We start from the raw sequence: 8006 nt of genomic DNA on the forward strand, positions 1-8006 counted from the left end.
CCAACGAGGCCTACCTGCTCCCTCTGGTGGACAGAATGAGGCAGTGAAATAAATCGTTAGAATGGGGTGGTTCTCCAACGAGGTCTACCTGCTCCCTCTGGTGGACGGAATGAAGCAGTGAAATAAATCATTAGAATGGGGTGGTTGTCCAACGAGGCCTACCTGCTCCCTCTGGTGGACAGAATGAGGCAGTGAAATAAATCTTTAGAAAGGGGTGGTTGTCCAACGAGGCCTACCTGCTCCCTCTGGTGGACGGAATGAAGCGATGAAATAAATCATTAGAATGGGGTGGTTCTCCAACGAGGCCTACCTGCTCCCTCTGGTGGACGGAAAGAGGCAGTGAAATAAATCATTAGAATGGGGTGGTTGTCCAACGAGGCCTACCTGCTCCCTCTGGTGGACAGAATGAGGCAGTGAAATAAATCGTTAGAATGGGGTGGTTCTCCAACGAGGCCTACCTGCTCCCTCTGGTGGACGGAATGAAGCAGTGAAATAAATCATTCGAATGGGGTGGTTGTCCAACGAGGCCTAACTGCTCCCTCTGGTGGACGGAATGAAGCAGTGAAATAAATCATTAGAATGGGGTGGTTGTCCAACGAGGTCTACCTGCTCCCTCTGGTGGACAGAATGAGGCAGTGAAATAAATCTTTAGAAAGGGGTGGTTGTCCAACGAGGCCTACCTGCTCCCTCTGGTGGACAGAATGAAGCGGTGAAATAAATCATTAGAATGGGGTGGTTCTCCAACGAGGCCTACCTGCTCACTCTGGTGGACGGAATGAAGCAATGAAATAAATCATTAGAATGGGGTGGTTGTCCAACGAGGCCTACCTGCTCCCTCTGGTGGACAGAATGAGGCAGTGAAATAAATCGTTAGAATGGGGTGGTTCTCCAACGAGGCCTACCTGCTCCCTCTGGTGGACAGAATGAGGCAGTGAAATAAATCGTTAGAATGGGGTGGTTCTCCAATGAGGCCTACCTGCTCACTCTGGTGGACAGAATGAAGTGGTGAAATAAATCATTAGAATGGGGTGGTTCTCCAACGAGGCCTACCTGCTCACTCTGGTGGACAGAATGAAGCGGTGAAATAAATCGTTAGAATGGGGTGGTTCTCCAACGAGGCCTACCTGCTCACTCTGGTGGACAGAATGAAGTGGTGAAATAAATCGTTAGAATGGGGTGGTTCTCCAACGAGGCCTACCTGCTCTCTCTGGTGGACAGAATGAAGTGGTGAAATAAATCGTTAGAATGGGGTGGTTCTCCAACGAGGCCTACCTGCTCACTCTGGTGGACAGAATGAAGCGGTGAAATAAATCATTAGAATGGGGTGGTTGCCCAACGAGGCCTACCTGCTCTCTCTGGTGGACGGGTTTCAGAGATGCATTAGATTGGCATTAGCTGATGATCTTAAAGAGTAAGTTTTAGTTTCAGACTCTCTAATCAAGAGTGATTTTACAGCTAATAGTAATTTTAATAATATATGACATTTAGCAGACGCTTTTATCCAAAGTGTCTTGTAGTCATGTGTGCATACATTTTCAATGGGTGACCCCGAGCAGACAAGCAGTCAACCACATATCTCAGTTACACTAAGTACATTTATCCCCCCATAAAGATGTTTTTATTTATAGCCTGGTCCTCCTCCAGATTGTGACCGGTCTCCAGTGGATCGCCAGTGAAGCCTGGACCTCCATCAGAATGTGACGGGTCTCCAGTAGACAACCACTGAAGCCTGGACCTCCTCCAGATGAAGCATGGACCTCCTCCAGAATGGGATGGTTCACCAGCGGATCGCCAGTGCAGCCTGGACCTCCTCCAGAATGTGACGGGTCTCCAGGGGATCGCCAGTGCAGCCTGGACCTCCTCCAGAATGTGACAGATCTCCAGTGGATCGTCAATGAAACCTGGCCCTCCTCCAGAATGTGACGGGTCTCCAGATAATCGCCAGCGAAGCCTGGCCCTCCTCCAGAATGTGACGGGTCTCCAGTGGATCGCCACGGAAGCCTGGACCTCCTCCAGATGAAGCATGGACCTCCTCCAGAATGGGATGGTTCACCAGCGGATCGCCAGTGAAACCTGGGCGTCCTCCTCTGTGTTTCACAACCCCCGTCTCATGCCCTCCATAGGGGGGTACCCTATCGCTATCCGTTGTGGAGAGAGACCCGGCTACAGTGACTATCTGTTTAGCATCCGCCCCAGCAACTAACCTGCCAATATCCCAGTAAACAGCATGGTGAGGTAGTTTTTTGTCTTTTACCCCATTCTAACTATTTATTTCACTGCCTTACTGCATTACTTGAAATACCTACTTTAATGCATTACTTGAAATACCTACTTTGCCTATTATAAATCCCTCCCCCAAAAACGTTACTCCTATATGACACGTTTCTCTCTGTTCTGGTAAGGTGAGACAGCTCTTGGAGGCGCTGTGTTTGGGAACAGGTTGGGTCCCCGGCGAGGTGGGTGGAGGCTGGGGGTGGTGTGTGTACAGGAGAACCTGAGGGATGTGGAGGCCCGCTATGTGCATGTGTCTGAGCTCAGGCCAGAGTATGAGGCAGTGTCGCACTGGACCATGCCCTACATGGCCTACTGCAGAGAGGGTACCTTTCAGTGGTGGGATATATTCACACACACAAACACACACACATACACACACACACACACACACAGGCTTGCGAAAGTGTTCATCCCCCTTGGCATTTTTCCTATTTTGTTGACTTATAACCTGGAATTAAAATAGATTTTTGGGGGTTTTGTATCATTTTACACAATATGCCTACCACTTTGAAGATGCAAAATATGTTTTATTGTGAAACAAACAATAAATGAGACAAAAAAAACTGAAAACTTGAGCGTGCATAACTATTCACCCCCCAAAAGTCAATACTTTGTAGTGCCACCTTTTGCAGTAATTATAGCTGCAAGTCTCTTGGGGTATGTCTCTATAAGCTTGGCACATCTAGCCACTGGGATTTTTGTCCATTCTTCAATGCAATACTGCTCCAGCTCCTTCAAATTGGATGGGGTCCACTGGAGTACAGCAATCTTTAAGTCATTGCACAGATTCTCAATTGGATTGAGGTCTAGGCTTTGACTAGGCCATTCCTGTTATGCGGAGCGACACAGGGGAACTCAAGAGCAGACTCAGATGAGGAAACAGGGGTGAATGCTCCAACATATTTATTGTTACACAGGGAGATATGGAGTGCAGATCTGGGGAAGCTCGGATGAGTTGCAGACAAACCAGAAGTGGAGACTGAGGTTTGAGTGAGCTGGGTAGAACAGGGTAAACAGGTCCTAAAGGGGAATCCAAGGTGGTAGTGGTGAGTAAAATCCAGAGCAAGGTAGTTGGGTGGTGAGATGTGGAACAGGAGACAGGAGCCAGAGACAGAGCGGTAATGAGCAGAGATTATGATCTGGCAGCGTGGAAGTGGCAGGACTGGGGATTTGTAGAGGTCTTGATTACGGAACGAGTTGCAGCTGGTAGAGATCTGCCCTGACTCCAGCACACCTGTCTCCAACCACACAATCACACAGAGAGGGAGAGGGAGAGGGAGAGGGAGAGGGAGAGAGAGAGTGTACAGGGGGAGTAACTGCAGGTCAAGAAGACACCGGATGAACACCAGAGGGCGTAGCAGGAGCAGATGTGACAATTCAAAGACATTTAAATGTTTCCCTTAAACCACTCGAGTGATGCTTTAGCAGTATGCTTCGGGTCATTGTCCCGCTGGAAGGTGAACCTCCGTCCCAGTCTCACATCTCCGGAAGACTGAAACAGGTTTCCCTCAAGAATTTCCCTGTATTTACTGTAGCTCCTTCCATCATTTCTTCAAATCTGACCCATTTCCCAGTCCCTGCTGATGAAAAACATCCCAACAGCATGATGCTGCCACAACCATGCTTCACTGTGGGGATGGTGTTCTTGGGGTGATGAGAGGTGAGGTGTTTCAGTCAGTAGTCAGATTGCCAGTTCCTGGTCACGTGCATTTCAAATGATATCGTCTTGCTTTCCATAACTTCTAGAGACACAAAGGAATTCTCCGGTTGGAACGTTACTGAATATTTAGGATAACAACATCCTGAAGATTGATTCTCTACTTAGTTTGACCAGTTTATTCGACCTGTAATATAACTTTTTGAAGTTTTCGCTCGAGTTCGCCTGGATCTGCGCGAGCGTTTGGACATGTGTACTAAACGTGCTAGCAAAAGGAGCTACTTGGACATAAATAATTGACATTATCGAACAAAACAACAATTTATTGTGGACCTAGGATTCCTGGGAGTGCATTCTGATGAAGATCATCAAAGGTAAGGGAATATTTATGATGTAATTTCGTATTTCTGTTGACTCCAACATGGCGGAGAAATGTTTTTTATATCTGAGCGCCGTCTCAGATTATTGCATGGTGTGCTTTTTCCGTAAAGTTTTTTTGAAATCTGACACATCGGTTGCATTAAGAACAAGTGTATCTTTAATTCTATGTAAAACATGTATCTTTCATCAAAGTGTATGATGAGTATTCCTGTTATTAGATGTGGCTTTCTGGAATTTCTCCAGATATTTTGGAGGCATTTCTGAACATGGCGCCAATGTAAACTAAGATTTTTGGATATAAATATGCACATTATCGAACAAAACATACATGTATTGTGTATCATGATGTCCTATGAGTGTCATCTGATGAAGATCATCAAAGGTTAGTGATTCATTTTATCTCTATTTCTGCTTTTTGTAACTCCTATCTTTGGCTGGGAAAAAGGCTGTGTGTTTCTTGGACTTGGCGGTGATCTAACGTAATCATATGTTGTGTTTTCACTGTTAAGCATTTTTTAAATCGGACACGATGAGTAGATTAACAAGATGTTTATGTTTCATTTGCTGTATTGGACTTGTTCATGTGTGAAAGTTACATATTTCAAAAAAATATTTTTGAATTTCCCGCGCTGCCTTTTCAGCGGAATGTTGTGGTGGGGTTCCGCTAGCGGAACTTGTGTCCTAGAAAGGTAATTGGTTGCACCAGATCTTATTTAGGGGCTTCATAGCAAAGGGGGTGAATACATATGCACTCACCACTTTTCCATTTTATTTATTTTTTGAATTCTTTTAAACAAGTAATTTTTTCCATTTCACTTCACCAATTTGGATTATTTTGTGTATGTCCATTACAGGAAATGCAAATAAAAATCAATTTAAATTACATGTTGTAATGCAACAAAATAGGAAAAACACCAAGGGGGATGTATACTTTTGCAAGGCACTGTACACACACAGGTGCAGACGGACACTTTGCTAACTGTTTACTGTACACACACAGGTGCAGACGGAAACTTTGCTAACTGTTTACTGTACACACACAGGTGCAGACGGAAACTTTGCTAACTGTTTACTGTACACACACAGGTGCAGACGGAAACTTTGCTAACTGTTTACTGTACACACACAGGTGCAGACGGAAACTTTGCTAACTGTTTACTGTACACACACAGGTGCAGACGGAAACTTTGCTAACTGTTTACTGTACACACACAGGTGCAGACGGAAACTTTGCTAACTGTTTACTGTACACACACAGGTGCAGACGGAAACTTTGCTAACTGTTTACTGTACACACACAGGTGCAGACGGAAACTTTGCTAACTGTTTACTGTACACACACAGGTGCAGACGGAAACTTTGCTAACTGTTTACTGTACACACACAGGTGCAGACGGAAACTTTGCTAACTGTTTACTGTACACACACAGGTGCAGACGGAAACTTTGCTAACTGTTTACTTATGTTTACTGTTTTCTTTGTCAAGGTCCCCTGACTATATACTATATTTCTCAACATCCACTCCCTTTCTTCCCTCCTTCCCTCCATCTCCCCATCTCTCGATCCTTCCTTCCTTCCATCCCTCCTTCCCTCCATCCCGCCATCCCCCTCGTCTGGTCAGCTGGGAGTGTTCAGGTGCAGAATCTGGCTGTGGTCGACGAATCAGCCCCCGCAGGAACAGAGCTCACACCGGACGAGAATAAAATATTCTGTAACTTTGAGTCACAAAAGGTCATTTGAAAAGTGAAATAACATATTTCACTACTGCAAAAGCTGAAGTGTAAAACATAGGTGTATAGATGTGGATGTATAAATATGGGTGTATACTGTAAATATGGATGTACAGATATGGGTGTATAAATATGGGTGTATACTGTAAAAATGGATGTATAAAAGTTTGATATTTCCCCTCACCGTCACCCTTATAGCCCCCCCGCCCCCGATCAGTGTGCAGTGAGAGCTGTCTCCCAGACACCCATGTAGCCCCCCCCCACCCCTCGATCAGTGTGCAGTGAGAGCTGTCACCCAGGCACCCATGTAGCCTCCCCCCCCGCCCCCGCCCCCAATCAGTGTGCAGTGAGAGCTGTCTCCCAGGCACCCATGTAGCACCCCCCCCCCCGCCCCCGATCAGTGTGCAGTGAGAGCTGTCTCCCAGGCACCCATGTAGCACCCCCCCCCCCCGCCCCCAATCAGTGTGCAGTGAGAGCTGTCTCCCAGGCACCCATGTAGCACCCCCCCCCCCCGCCCCCGATCAGTGTGCAGTGAGAGCTGTCTCCCAGGCACCCATGTAGCACCCCCCCCCCCCCGCCCCCAATCAGTGTGCAGTGAGAGCTGTCTCCCAGGCACCCATGTAGCACCCCCCCCCCCCCGCCCCCGATCAGTGTGCAGTGAGAGCTGTCTCCCAGGCACCCATGTAGCACCCCCCCCCCCCCCGCCCCCAATCAGTGTGCAGTGAGAGCTGTCTCCCAGGCACCCATGTGATGGTAGAAAAACAACTGTGACTGACACCTGCAGGACACACGGTGAAATAGCTTGGAGGTCTTCAATATTTATGTCTCTGACACTCATGTCTCATCACCAACCTGCAACCTCTGACCCCTTGCCATCCCTCCCCTACCACACCTTGCCACCCCTGCCACATGTCAAACATTTACGTTAACCTACAGTTTCACAGAGGTTGACATACCACTATAAAACAGAGGTAGAGAGAGAGAGAGAGAGAGAGAGAGAGAGAGAGAGAGAGAGAGAGAGAGAGAGAGAGAGAGAGAGAAAGAGAAAGAGAGAGAGAGAGACCCCAGAAGAGCAACACAATTAGACCCAACCAAATCATGAGAAAACTTAAAGATAATCACTTGACACATTGGAAGGAATTAACAAAAAAGCTGAGCAAACTAGAAAGCTATTTGGTCCTAAACAGAGAGTACATAGTGGCAGAATACCTGACCACTGTGACTGACCCACACTTAAGGAAAGCTTTGACTATATACAGACTCCGTGAGCATTGCTTTGCTATTGAGAAAGGCCGCCGTAGGCAGACCTGGCATTAAAGAGAAGACAGACTAACCTCCTGCCAAATGTATGACAATGTTAGAGGCACATATTTCCCTCAGATTACACAGACCCACATATAATTTGAAAACAAATCACATATTGATAAACTCCCATATCTATTGGGTGAAATACCAAATACTGTGTGCAATCATAGCAGCAAGATTTGTGACCTGTTGCCACAAGAAAAGGGCAACCAGTGAAGAACAAACACCATTGTAATTACAACCCATATTTATGTTTATTTATTTTCCCTTTTGTACTTTAACTATTTACATATGGTTATTTACCAATGGATTTGAAATGTCTCTATTCCTTTGAAACTTTTGTGAGTGCAATGTTTACTGTTCATTTTCTGATTTTATTTCACTTTTGTTTCTTGGATATTCATCTTGCTTTGGCAATGTAAACATATGTTTCCCATGCCAATAAAGCCCTTTGAATTTAATTGAATTGAGAGAGGTAGAGACGAAGGACAGCCATAAGAATCTAGATATATATATTTAAAGGCTCATTCACAACCACTCCACAGAGCTGCATAGGATTGTGGGTTGAGATCAAGCAGTCCTCTGCTCTGGTGATGGTGGGGGTGGTTCTCCAATGAGGCCTACCTGCTCCCTCTGGTGGACGGAATGAAGCAGTGAAA

This window comes from Salvelinus fontinalis, chromosome 33 (genome assembly GCF_029448725.1).
Source record: "Salvelinus fontinalis isolate EN_2023a chromosome 33, ASM2944872v1, whole genome shotgun sequence".
In the NCBI taxonomy this organism is placed as follows: domain Eukaryota; kingdom Metazoa; phylum Chordata; class Actinopteri; order Salmoniformes; family Salmonidae; genus Salvelinus; species Salvelinus fontinalis.